At 43.1% G+C, this 14,754-nt stretch overlaps 1 protein-coding gene across 9 annotated transcripts in view; it reads left to right on the top strand.

Annotated features, from left to right (window-relative positions):
• Positions 1–9,550: 9,550 nt before the first annotated feature.
• Positions 9,551–14,754, top strand: part of LOC139560405 (CMP-N-acetylneuraminate-beta-1,4-galactoside alpha-2,3-sialyltransferase-like) — a 97,257-nt gene continuing 92,053 nt past the window's right edge. For 2 of the 9 annotated variants that reach the window (XM_071377134.1, XM_071377127.1), the window contains exon 1: positions 9,551–9,791. The gene's annotated coding sequence lies outside the window, so the exon portion shown is untranslated. The remainder of the gene's footprint in view (positions 9,792–14,754) is intronic. The other 7 variants (XM_071377137.1, XM_071377136.1, XM_071377132.1 and 4 more) reach the window with 6 other exon arrangements.

Here is a 14,754-nt window from a genome sequence, read left to right as displayed (position 1 = left end):
GCTTAAGTACAACAAAGTCAAGGTATTGGAGTGGCCATCACAAAGCCCTGACCTCAATCCTATAGAAAATTTGTGGGCAGAACTGAAAATGTGTGCGAGCAAGGAGGCCTACAAACCTGACTCAGTTACACCAGCTCTGTCAGGAGGAATGAGCCAAAATTCACCCAACTTATTATGGGAAGCTTGTGGAAGGCTACCCGAAACATTTGACCAAAGTTAAACAATTTAAAGGCAACGCTACCAAATACTAATTGAGTGTATGTAAACTTCTGACCCACTGGGAATGTGATGAAAGAAATAAAAGCTGAAATAAATAATTCTCTACTATTATTATGACATTTCACATTCATAAAATAAAGTGGTGATACTAACTGACCCAAGACAGGGACTTTTTACTCTGATTAAATGTCAGGAATTGTGAAACACCTTAGCCAAATACATTTAAACTCAGTTTATGTTAACTTCTGACTTCAACTGTATGTCCTGGATGTCAGTTAGCTTGGCCCCCATGATGTACTGGGCCATACTCACTACCCTCTGTAGTGCTTTACGGTCATATGCCGAGCAGTTGCCATACCAGGCGGTGATGCAACCAGTCAGGATGCGCTCGATGGTGCAGCTGTAGAACTTTTTGAGGATCTGGGGACCAATGCAAAATCTTTTCAGTCTCCTGAGAGGGAAAAGGTGTTGTCGGGCCCTCTTCACAACTGTCTTGGTGTGTTTGGACCATGATAGTTTGTTGGTGACGTAGACACCGAGGAACTTGAAACTCTCGACCCACTCCACTTCAGTCCCGTCAATGGGGGCCTGTTCGGCCCTCCTTTTCCTGTAGTCCACAATCAGCTGTGTGTTTTTCCAGGACAACAACCTATCCCTCAACGTAACCAAGACTAAGGAGATGATTGTGGACTACAGGAAAAGGAGCACCAAGCACGTCCCCATTCTCATCGACGGGGCTGTAGTGGAGCAGGTTGAGAGCTTCAAATTCCTTGGTGTCCACATCAACAACAAACTAGAATGGTCCAAACACACCAAGACAGTCGTGAAGAGGGCACGACAAAGCCTATTCCCCCTCAGGAAACTAAAAAGATTTGGCATGGGTCCTGAGATCCTCAAAAGGTTCTACAGCTGCAACATCGAGAGCATCCTGACCGGTTGCATCACTGCTTGGTACGGCAATTGCTCGGGCACCGACCGCAAGGCACTTCAGAGGGGAGTGTGTACGGCCCAGTACATCACTGGGGCAAAGCTGCCTGCCATCCAGGACCTCTACACCAGGCGGTGTCAGAGGAAGGACCTAAAAATTGTCAAAGACCCCAGCCACCCCAGTCATAGACTGTTCTCTCTACTACTGCATGGCAAGTGGTCCCGGAGTGCCAAGTCTAGGACAAAAAGGCTTCTCAACAGTTTTTACCCCCTATCCATAAGACTCCTGAACAGGTAACCAAATGGTTACCCGGACTATTTGCATTGTGTGCCCCTCCCCCCAACCCCTCTTTTACACTGCTGCTACGCTCTGTTTATCTTATATGCATAGTCACTTTAACTATACATTCATGTACATACTACCTCAATTGGCCCGACCAACCAGTGCTCCTGCACATTGGCTAACCGGGCTATCTGCATTGTGTCCCACCACCCGCCAACCCCTCTTTTTACGCTACTGCTACTCTCTGTTCATCATATATGCATAGTCACTTTAACCATACCTACATGTACATACTACCTCAATAAGCCTGGCTAACCGGTGTCTGTATGTAGCCTTGCTACTGTTATTTTCAAATGTCTTTTTACTGTTGTTCTATTTCTTTACTTACCTACACACACACACACACCTTTTTTCCGCACTATTGGTTAGTAAGCATTAGTAAGTAAGCATTTCACTGTAAGGTTGTATTCGGCGCATTTCACTACACCTGTTGTATTCGGCGCACGTGACAAATAAACTTTGATTTGATTTGGTGATGTGCTTTGTTGGCACTATGGTGTTGAACGCTAAGCTGTAATCAATGAACAGCATTCTCACATATGTGTTCCTTTATAGGTACACTGTGTGCGAAGTTAGCGTGTTTGAATGTTGCGAGGTGAGAGTACAGATAAAGGTGGGTAGGAGTGTTGGGTCAGTAACTGAAAGGTTGCTGAATCGAATCCCAGAGCTGCCGAGGTAAAAATCGGTTGTTCTGCCCCTGAGCAAGGCAGTTAACCCACTGTTAACCGGATGTCGATGACGTTGATGTCGATTAATGCAGCCCCCCCACACCTCTCTGATTCAGTGGTTGGATTTAATGCGGAAGACACATTTCAGTTGAATGCATTCAGTTGTACAACTGACTAGGAATCCTCATTTCCCTTTCCCTAAAGAGAGAAACAGACAAAGAGAGAGCATGCAGGGCTGTGGCCAGTCTTTGCCTATTTCAGTATACCTATTAACACACCAGTGGAAGACCACTGTTGGCTGATTAGCTCACAAGCCTGTCGTCTCTCTCCCACAGATAAACACAGCGTGTTGTCATTGCGTTGCTCTGTGCTTCTCCATTGTGGCATGTGTTGTGTTCTGTCACTGTGTTCTAATCTAAAACCTGGCCTATTCAGAAAGTTGATTATTATCTCATTTCATTGCATAATTTTGAATTCCATCGCTTTGGTCCTATTTCCTTGTAGTCTTTTGTGGTGTTGTGTCACGGTCTTCTTTCTCTGTGCTATCTCTCTCATAGTGTTGCTCCTCTGTTGTTTTGCCAGCCCATTAAGCATCTGACTGCAGTAGCATAATATAAGCCCCCAAGGCACAAAGTCGTCACATGATGTATGATCCAGCCCATAAATCTGTGTCTGCCAGCATGCGATCCTCCTTCCCCATCAACCCCATCGCCATCAAAGCAGGGATGGTCGTCTGACCGACCCTTTCCCCAGATCAGATGTTGTTTCTGACTGGTTAAAGTTTATGTTATGGTGAAAGGTCACTCTGCCAGAGTGTAATTGATGTCAAACTTCAGGTTTTCTTAACTCACCTCATAGTGATTATTGAATAACAAATGCTATATCCAGGGCTCTGAGGAAGATGCAGGTGTCTCTGACCAGTGTCTTTTCGTTTAAATAAATGTGAGGGCTGCTCCAGTATGAATACTCTATATTGTTTATCTAAGTCATTTGTCAACAAAAAAAGACAAACAGTATTTTCTGCCCCTGTGCTCTAAGACCTATCTGGATCACCTATCACACAGACTCCTAGCTAATAACAGACTTGGTCTAAAGAGACTGGTAGGTGAAGCTCAAGTATTAAGGGCAGACATATGTAACAGTATAACTTTATGGCGTCCCCTCGCCCCGACCCGGGCGCGAACCAGGGACCCTCTGCAAACATCAACAACAGTCACCCACGAAGCATCTTTACCCATCGCTCCACAAAAGCTGCGGCCCTTGCAGAGCAAGGGGAACCACTACTTCTAGGTTTCAGAGCAAGTGACGTAACCGACTGAAAGGCTGCTAGCGCGCACCACCGCTAACTAGCTAGCCATTTCACATCCGTTACACATATATACTGTATTTCTTTAAAGACATAATCCGGAATGTTTGCGACAATTTTTTTATTGAACCTTTATTTAACTAGGTAAGTCAGTTAAGAATAAATACTGATTTGCAAAATGACGGGGGCTGGGATTAAAAATAAAAACATCTATAAAATATAAATATAAGACAAAACACACATCATGACAAGAGAGACGACACTACATAAAGAGAGACCTAAGACAACATAGCAAGGCAGCAACACATGACAACACAGCACGGTAGCAACACAACATGGTAGCAGCACAAAACATGGTGCAAACATTATTGGGCACAGACAACAGCACAAAGGGCAAGAAGGTAGAGACAACAATACATCACGCAAAGTAGCCACATCTGTCAGTAAGAGTGTCCATGATTGAGTCTTTGACTGAAGAGATTGAGATCAAACTGTCCAGTTTGAGTGTTTGTTGCAGCTCGTTCCAGTCGCTAGCTGCAGCAAACTGAAAAGAGGAGCGACCCAGGGATGTGTGTGCTTTGGGGACCTTTAACAGAATGTGACTTGCAGAACGGGTGTTGTATGTGGAGGATGAAGGATGCAGTAGATATCTCAGATACGGGGGAGTGAGGCCTAAGAGGGTTTTATAAATAAGCATCAACCAGTGTGTCTTGCGACGGGTATACAGAGATGACCAGTTTACAGATGGTTATATAGTACAATGACGTGTCAAATAAGGAGCATTGGTGGCAAATCTGATGGCCGAATGGTAAACAAACATCTAGCCGCTCGAGAGCAGCCTTACCTGCCGCTCTATAAATGATGTCTCCGTAATCTAGCATGGGTAGGATGGTCATCTGAATCAGGGTTAGTTTGGCAGCTGGGGTGAAAGAGGAGCGATTACGATAGAGGAAACCAAGTCTAGATTTAACTTTAGACTGCAGATTTGATATATGCTGAGAGAAGGACAGTGTACCGTCTAGCCATACTCCCAAGTATTTGTATGAGGTGACTACCTCAAGTTCTAAACCCTCAGAGGTAGTAATCACACCTGTGGGGAGAGGGGCATTCTTCTTACCAAACCACATGACCTTTGTTTTGGAGGTGTTCAGAACAAGGTTAAGGGTAGAGAAAGCTTGTTAGACACTAAGAAAGCTTTGCTGTAGAGCATTTAACACACAATCCGGGGAGGGGCCAGCTGAGTACAAGACTGTATCATCTGCATATAAATGGATGAGAGAGCTTCCTACTGCCTAATGCTATGTTGTTGATGTAAATTGAGTGGAGCGTGGGGCCTAGGATCGAGCCTTGGTGACAGGCAGTGGCTGAGACAGCAGATGTTCTGACTTTGTACACTGCACTCTTTGAGAGAGGTAGTTAGCAAACGAGGCCAAAGACCCTTCAGAGACACCAATACTCCTTAGCCGGCCCACAAGAATGGAATGGTCTACCGTATCAAAAGATTTGTCCAAGTCAATAAAAATAGCAGCACAACATTGCTTAGAATCAAGGGCAATGGTGACATCATTGAGGACCTTTAAGGTTGCAGTGACACATCTACAGTATAACCTGAGCAGAAACCACATTGCATACCAGAGAAAATACTATAGACATCAAGAAAGCCAGTCAGTTTATTATTGACAAGTTATTCCAACACTTTTGATAAACAGGGCAAAATAGAAATTGGCCTATAACAGTTAGGATCAGCTTGATCTCCCCCGTTAAATAAAGGATGAACCGTGGCTGCCTTCCAAGCAATGGGAACCTCCCCAGAAAGGAGAGACAGGTTAAAAAGGATGGATATAGGGCCTCCCGGGTGGCGCAGTGGTCTAGGGCACTGCATCGCAGTGCTAGCTGCTCCACCAGAGTCTCTGGGTTCGCACCCAGGCTCTGTCGCAGCCGGCCGCAACCGGGAGGTCCGTGGGGCGACGCACAATTGGCATAGCGTCGTCCGGGTTAGGGAGGGTTTGGCCGGTAGGGATATCCTTGTCTCATCGCGCTCCAGCGACTCCTGTGGCGGGCCGGGCGCAGTGCGCGCTAACCAAGGGGGCCAGGTACACGGTGTTTCCTCCGACACATTGGTGCGGCTGGCTTCCGGGTTGGAGGCGGGCTGTGTTAAGAAGCAGTGCGGCTTGGTTGGGTTGTGCTTCGGAGGACGCATGGCTTTCGACCTTCGTCTCTCCCGAGCCCGTACGGGAGTTGTAGCGATGAGACAAGATAGTAATTACTAGCGATTGGATACCACGAAAATTGGGGAGAAAAGGGGATAAAAATTGTACAAAAAAAAAAGAAAGAAAGGATGGATATAGGCTTGGCAATGATAGGGGCAGCAACCTTTAAAGAAGAAAGGGTCTAAACCATCCGACCCAGATGCTTTTTTGGGGTCAAGTTTCAGGAGCTCCTTTAGCACCTTGGACTCAGTGACTGCGTGCAGGGAGAAACTTTGTAGTGGGGCAGGGGAAAAAGAGGGAGAAGCATCGGGGACAGTTGCATTAGAAGGGGTGGAAGATGAGGAAATGTTGGACGGGCAATGAGGCATGACTGAGTCAAATAGGAATCCTGACTTAATGAAGTGGTGATTAAAGAGCTCAGCCATGTGCTTCTTGTCAGTAACAACCACATCAACTTTAAGGGACATGGGCAGCTGTGAGGAGGAGAGTTTATTCTCCAGGTCTTTAATCGTTTTCCAGAACTTCTTGGGGTTAGACCCACAGAGAGAGAACTGCTCCTTAAAGTAACTAACTTTGGCCTTCCGGATACCTGTACCAGACAGGGGGAGACAACCAGGGCAGACGGTGAACAGATCGCCAGGTGTAATCCAAGCAGCAGTGCAGCAGGCAACGGGAGTAGGTGTCACACCCACTTGGGAGAAGCTTTTATTTCTGGAGGCAGATTTCTTGTAGAAAATGCCAGTGAATGAACAACAGGAGGGGTCTTCAAGGCCTCTGGATTTGGGTGGGGTAGCCTGCCATTTGTTGGGCTCAAAGGCTTCGACACCTTTCGCTTCACACGTCAGTGCTAATTGAAGTTGTATCTCTATGTCCTAGCAAGCTTGGTAGCCTTAGCATTCAGTCCTTATAAAGTAAAATATACTAAGTATTTTTTTAACCTCCCGCTTTGTGCTGGATGTGTCAGTATGTAGTTCATACATGCATAATCTATGAGCAGAATTACTGTTTTACCTCAATTAGCCACAAAATAAATGGAAGCTGTGCTGCTCCATATTACCTTAATTTCCCCCCCAAGTGGCCCAGCCTTGTAGAAATGTGAGTTCTAGCCAATGAGCTTCAGCCCTTGCCATTTGAGTGACAGCTAGCATGATGCACACACAGCAGAGCAAGACAGAGAGCAATGACATGCTGTCCATATCTGCACACATGTGACGTAGTACTCAATCTTCGGGGGCCACTTTTGGCTTGTGAGCGCTACTTGCAGAACTACTGGCTAAAAAGTATACAAAAATATTGGAGAATCTCTTTTAGGGAGTCTGTTGTGTAAAGAGTATAGCTTGTCAACAGATGGTCGTCGGTTCAAAGATCATGGTTCAAAGATCTCAATTTAATCTCTAAATGATGTAACAGCTTTCATAAAAGAATCTCACATCTTCTGAGATGTTGATCGTAGGAAACACAAGGGGGCATTATGCAATTAAAGAAGGCACTCTCAAACCCCATGAAAGCCCTGGGACAAATGTCTATCATGCTGAGAGAACTTGGCCCAAATGTCAAGAGACAGCGGCTAGAGAGAAAAAGCTTTTTGTTCACTCAGATTTGGGAGAAAACACACAGCTTTTTTTATACACTCTCTGATCATCGTCCCAGAGGTCTACTAACTAGATGGCTGTGAGTTGGTGGTGCTGTACAAGTGTTGCTGCTGGGATATGTGCACCTATTACATGTTTTATCTGGAAAAAAAGATCAAAGGTGAGATTAGATACACATTTATTTTAGACTGATGGTCAACTGTCATTTCAAAATGTTAAACTACTATGTTGCCATTCTAGATTTTAAAGGAGCCAAGATCTGTGTTGTTGTCATGGGGGGGGGGGGGTGTAAGTTATATAATGTCATTTTTTGAAGTGGGAGGAAAAGTAAAGAATGTATTGCAGTGAACCATTGCTAAAGGATATTAGTAGATACCAATAGTAGTTAACAGTCCTGCAAGCCTCGTTTTCATGAGTGATGCAGTTCTTGCAAGAGTGGCAAAATCTTCAACAGCATAATTTGGGTGTGAAACCAGAGGGCGTTTGTTAAGCCTGAGATACAGGGAGGGACAGCTAGAAGCCATAGACAACTTTCTAAACCACAGCATTGAGGATTAGATGAAGATAAAAGTAAACCTACGCAACTAATAATAGTAACACATGAGATTGAATTTACCGTTCAACTTTAAAGTGGAAAGAAAGTAAACTGAATGATCCCCTCACACTTTTAAGCCCCTTTAAGCCTTATACTGAAGCATGTAAACTGTGTGACTATGCTGTCAGATAAATATCTCTTGTCAAGAGACAGGGATCCACCACTCAGGACGACAATATGTCACTATTACAGGCCAGCCTAAAAAGAAAGCGTATTTTGAGAGTAAAAAAATACATTGAAAATGATGATGCTCTCCCAAGATCATGTGATGAAAAGTAGGGTTAGTGAGCATGAGCATGAGTCATGAATGTTGCCAAAGCATACATTCCTTCTAGGATGAATTGTATAGTTATATTATACAGTGGCTTGCATATGGCTGCTTATAAATTAAGCTGAACCCGCTCACACTTAAATGAACTGCAATCGGCTATCTCAATGCTTGCCCTGTGGTCACATCTAGGGCCATTTTGAAGAGATATTTGATTTTTGAAATGTAATTTTAGCAAGGAAATTAACTATTGTACATGTATAATGGAGACTACATGTGGCACATTCTCAATGAACATTAACAGGCAGGTGATCTTATAGTAACCTTGTTGCAAACCACCTTCAATTGGGTCAATTTCGTGTAAGCCCTGTTCAGCAAACATTTCATGTTCTATCGATGGAGATGGATCTTTGTAATGGATGATGCTGAGGTAACTGAGCAGTAGTAGAGGGCATTATCTGCTGGCCACCAGAGAACACTCTCATGAGGGCAGCTCTGATATGTTAACATGTTGTTGGACACAAGTGCCTATATCCTCTCACTAATCTGGCTGGCCCTGATGGAAAACATTGGATGTCCGGATTGTGTTTCTTGATTGATTCAATATTAATAGATCAGTGTGTGATATTACTATACATCATAGGGCAGAGCAGATGCCTTTTTCATCCTGGCCCTGAGCCCAATATAGGATGGGCCTATAAATGTCACATACATCACTTGGCTGCTCAGAGGATAATTGAATTAGGAGTGTAATCCGAGCAGGTGAGAGTATAGATATCCTGAGCTCCAACAATCTGTGCCAGCAGCAACATTTCGTCAAATAGCCTATGCTGTGGCCCCTAGCTACAGTAACGCATAGATCTATGTCCATTGGTATTTCTCTAAAAGGTTTTGACATGAGACTTCAGAAATTATATCTCAAGAAGTAAGTTGTGTGAGCAGGAAACCACAATGTGAAAGCACAGAGAAATTGTTTGAATTGACTAGGCCATCTCTCAAATCATAGGCCTACCCTCTCTGTAGTTGAGGGTCAATTTAAAAAGGCAATACATTGCCATACATTTCTAATAGCAAATAATGGTGTATTTAACAACTGCCAGAACAGACCTGTTTATAATTGACCATGTGTATGGTAACAAAATATGTGCATGTCAAGCAAAAGCTATAGATAGTGTAGGCTACAATGCAACAAATACATTACATCTCTATTGTTGCACGTGAAACATCCAGTCAGATAGCTAAAACGTTGAAAGGACGATGGGGACAATGAAAGGATTTTGATGCTACCATCGGGTACATAAAGGCAAACTGCAAACATTGCACACGCAACAGCCGAATATAATGTAAAAGCTGACTGGGAGAGTGCCACGTGAAGGTTTGAACAAATGAAAAGGTGTTTTCAAGCATTCAACTCAATTGAAGTACTGGAGATAATCGCAAACGCAACATAACCATGTGACAGACCAACCATTCAGCCAGAGTAGCTTGGGAAGGGGCGCGAGCAATATGGGAGGGTGATTCTCGAACATCTTCAGCTAACAGATCTCATGATGATGGTCGGAAAAGTAGGGGCGATACGGTTGCGACCTTTTCGTTTTTTAAACTAGCGCTAGCTACGTCTAGCCTTTTCTACAAGAGGCAGTTCTGAAAAAGGGACGATAAGGTAACTACCACAAACATTAAAACGAATCTGTTTTTAATACGACGTTGTGGTGAATGTTGTCTGGCTAGCTACGTTGTAACGTCTGCTAACGTTAGCCAGTTTATTTTAGACAACCGCTATCTTTCCATTTCATTGTCGTCTAGCTAGCCAGCTATCTAAAGTAGGTAACCTAGTTAGCTAGCTATGTTTTTGTAAATTACTCAATCGTGTATCGTTTGTAGTCGTCTTTCGTAACCCTTGGTTGTGGTGATTGCGGTAGCTAGCTAACGTTACATCTTTAAGGCATAGAAACCTCACAAAACCCAACGGCAACTTCCAGGTTAGCAAGAGTGCCAATTTAACCTGTTACTGTTAGCTACAGTAACTAGTTATATGAAGTTAGCTATCCACCGTCTTTGTTGTGGGTTTTGGTGGATACAAACGTTTTTTAATTGTCTTGACAACTCGACTGTCAGGGAAATATAATTTGTCTAACTAGCTAGCTAAGTCTACTATCTGCATTGATGTTTGTATTGCAAAACGGCTGCATTCTGTATAGCGAAATGTGATTATGGGACCAGCAATACCGTTATTTTCCCTACGTGCTAGCAAGGCGAACCAGCCAACAAACTAGGCAGCTAGCGAGTTACAAATGGCTCTGACGTTAGACTGGCAGTTAAGAACGATAGTAACGTTAATCATCTGGTACTTTATCTAAGGTTGGGTGAATATCCTCTCCCTGTAGGTCTCCCTCGTAACCATTACATTAACATTACCCAGTAGTTACTCCCTGTATTAAAGCTGTAATATGTAACTTTTTGGGCGACCCGACCAAATTCACATAGAAATGTGTTATAGATTTGTCATTCTCATACAGTGCGACCATTTTACTCGCATACATATTTTGATGTGCGACCTGGATTTTATTTTTTTTATTTTGGAGCACCAGTGCGCCTAGAACAATGTAGTATTCTAGCTTTAATACGCCAAATATTTTTATCCTAAATTTTGTATGCCTACATTTTTTTTCTTCTTCACATGTGCTCCTTGTAAAAAGGGTCAGCTTAGAGCCCTGTAGGCAACAGTATAGGTAATAGACTGAGTTGTAGCAGAAGCGTGTGTGTGCCAACTTGATGTTGGAGTTGTGCACAGCCACGCACTCATGGATGAAACGTGTAGTTGGTCAGCGTGGTAAATGTGTTGTTGCCTACCCTCACTGCTTTGGGGCGGCCCGTAAGGAAGTCCAGGATCCAGTTACAGAGGGAGGTGTTCAGTCCCAGGGTCCTGAGTTTAGCGATGAGCTTGGAGGGGACTATGGTACTCAAGTGCTGAGCTGTAGTCAATGAACAGCATTCTTATGTGACTCACCACCTGGATTCGGTTTTATGTAGCAACATTTGAATAGTTTTTTATTTTATTTTTTACATTGGATAAAAGTAGACTCAGCTACAAAATGGTATATCATACACTGCATTTTAGAAAACAATGGGAAAGTAATTCTGCTTTGAAAGTTGAACAATTTATAAACTCACTTTTGAGAAAACCGTCTTTCAATGTTTTGGTACAACTATTGGAGAGCCCTTCTTTGTCTACACCCATTCAGCATTGTTCACACCCTCTTAATCCTTAGCCCCACCAATCTCTTTAAGAGTTGATCCAACCGTTCTGTACTAACTTGCCAGCTACTTCCAGACATCTAAGAGAGAGAGCACAGCTCACTGAACATTACTCGCCCTATCGCTCTGTGGTTTTGCGTTCAGAGAGCACACTGGACACTCTGGCCAATAAGTAGGGTTGTTCCGAATGCTCTGACCCCACAACTACAGTCAAGCACCCAAGCTAACATTGGCTAGCTACTTCCAGACACATAATGAGAGAACACCCCACTCTGACCATTTTACTCGCCCTAGCAGAGCTGGTTAGGCTTTTTTTCATGTTATCCAGAGCGTTGGTGACTAACTGTGCTGCTGGCAACAATTGAATTATGCTTTGTTGCTGACGTTTACTGACACTGGACATATTCAACGGGTGTTGAGCGTTAAAAAATGCATCTGTTATTCTGCACTCTGGCACACTAAGACGAGTCTTTTGTTAAGAAATTGAGCTAGATAGCTAGGTAAACAATGACTCACAATGCATGACGTAACGTGAGTTAGTGAGCCAGCTAGCTAGCTAACAGTACACTTAAACTTGAAATGAAAATACTTTGTCAAAATTAGAGTGGTGTCTTTTGTTAAGACATGGAGCTAGCTAGCTAAACAATAGACCGTAATCACAACTTATGACGTTACTACCCTGCATGAATCTGCAGGTAGCTAATCAACCAGGTTCTATGGCTGTAACTAGTCAAGCAAATGTGTCTGAGATACGAAGAATAAGGTCATACACATAACGTTAGCAAGCGACCAAGCTAGCTGACAGTACACTTGAAATGAAACCACTTTCTGTCAAAATTAGAAATGTGTGATATCTGAATCTTACCAGTATACATCATGGTTGCGTCTCCTGTCTGATGCCATGCATGGTTGCCTTAGTTTTATGATGTAATCCAGGCTGGGGTCTTCTCCTCCTCAGCTATCATACTCGAATTCCACTGATTGCAAAACTCGGTCTTACAGAAAGTGGAGAGCATACACATAACGTTAGCTAGCTAACAGTACACTTTAACTTGACATTAGGTTTATGCAGTTTTACTACGCAATACTTAAAAAAAAAAAGCTGCGCTCGACACAATTACCTAGACATACTGACCAGCTCCAATAGACAGACGCGTGCTGTGTGATAGACCAATTCAAACCCATCTCTCGGCATGTCCAGCCCACTCATTATCTCAGCCAATCATGGCTAGCGGGAAGATTGCTCTCTCTTTCTGGGGCTAAACCAACTGTGCTTGTAATTTAACAATTTATTTGTATTTCCAGATGGCATACAAATTTGATATTAAGGCACATGAAAGTTCACATGTTAGAGAAGGCATTTCTGCCAAAAAATGCGTTTTGGTTAAAAATAATTACTTTCAAACCGCTCTCCTGTGAAGTTGTGACTTGCGACATACGCCTAGTTTCCTTAATCGGGTTACATATAGGTATTTGTTTTGTTCAGGGCCAGTTTTCCCAAAAGCATCTTAAGGCTAAGTTTTATCGTTAGAACCTTCGTAGGAGCATCGTAATTCTCTGAGCTGTTTCCCAAAACCATAGTTATTAAAATGCACTTGAAAATGCTTATAATCTAACGCCTGCATCAGACCACTCGTAGAACAGCTAAGTGCGTTGTTAAATGCTTTTTTGCCCTTACGTGTCACTTTATACGCAAGATATCTGCTTAACATAGAATCACATGGTTTGTCTCACTGTGACCACCGATAACTTCAGAACGAAGTTGACTACAAGTACAAAGTTGCCGATGTCTTTGCAATTAATTAAAACAAGCAATGTATAAAAATGTAATGGTTGTCAGTATTGTGAAATATTTCTAATGTTAAGGTAAGATTTTAATAGAAAGCTGATCAGAGAGCAGCTGCCTTTCTTTCGATCCCCTCAGTATTGACACATGCTCCAATGATGCACTTAGCTACTATTCTCTCTGCGCTGTGTTTCTGGAAACGCATGTTACATCGTTAAAACACTCAATAGCCTAAGTTCCATCGCTAGCAGGAAACCTGGTCCGGTTTGGTGAGGGAAGTATGAGAGTGCATGATCTGTTGGGATGGTATGCGAATTGGAGTTGGTCCAGGGTGTCTTAGATGATGGTGTTATGAGCCATGACCAGCCTTTCAAAGAATTTCATGGCTATAGATTTGAGTGCTACAAGGCAATAGTCATTTAGGCAGGTTACCTTGGCATTCTTGGGCATGGGGACTATTGGCGGTCTACTTGAAACAAGTTAGTATTACAGACCGGGTCAGGTAGAGGTTGAAAATGTCAATAAAGACACTTGCCAGATGGTCAGACCTTGCTCTGAGTACGCGTCCTGGTCCCACAACCTTGGGAATGTTAACCTGTTTTTAAAGGTCTTACTAGCATCGGCTACGGGGCAAGTGTGATCACTGTCGTCTGGAACAGCTGGTGCTCTCATACATGGTTCAGTGTTGCTTGCGTCAATGCGAGCATATAAGGCTTTACATTTATAAAGCTGTCTTACGAAAACTCCTGCTGTACCTAACGTTATTGATATACAGTACAAGTTTGGACACAGCTCCTCATCCAAGGGTTTTTCTTTATTTTTACATTGTAGAATAATTGTTAAGACATCAACTATGAAATAACATATAGAATCATGTAGTAACCAAACAAAAAGTGTTCAACAAATCTAAATATATTTTATATTAGAGATTCTTCAAAGTAGCCACCTTTTGCCTTGATTACAGCTTTGCACACTCTTGGCATTCTCTCAACCAGGTTCATGGGGAATGCTTTTCCAACAGTCTTGAAGGAGTTCCCACATATGCTGAGCACTTGTTGGCTGCTTTTCCTTCACTCTGCGGTTCAACTCATCCCAAACCATATCTATTTGGTTGAGGTCGGGTGATTGTGGAGGCCTGGTCATCTGATGCAGCACTCCATCACTCCCCTTGGTCAAATAGCCTGGAGGTGTGTTTTGGGTCATTGTCCTGTTGGAAAACAAATGATAGTCCCACTAAACGCAAACCAGATGGGATGGCGTATCGCTGCAGAATGCTGTGGTAATCATGCTGGTTAACTGTGCCTTGCATTCTAAATACAGTGGAAAGAAAAAGTATGTGAACCCTTTGGAATTACCTGGATTTATGCAGAAATCGGCCATAACATTTGATCTGATCTTCATCAAAGTCACAACAATAGACAAACACAGTCTGCTTAAACTAATAACACACAAACAATTATACGTTTTCATGTTCAACAAAGAAAAATTAAAGGAGAGCTGCACACTCTAGGAGCTCAGATGCAATATTTGAATAACCTAATATCCAACGTTTCAACGGACAAACTGTCTTCATCAGGATATA

The sequence above is a fragment of the Salvelinus alpinus genome, chromosome 30 (genome assembly GCF_045679555.1).
Source record: "Salvelinus alpinus chromosome 30, SLU_Salpinus.1, whole genome shotgun sequence".
Taxonomy (NCBI): Eukaryota; Metazoa; Chordata; class Actinopteri; order Salmoniformes; family Salmonidae; genus Salvelinus; species Salvelinus alpinus.
Note: the sequence above shows the minus strand (reverse complement) of the source record. Positions and strands in the feature narration are given on the sequence as shown.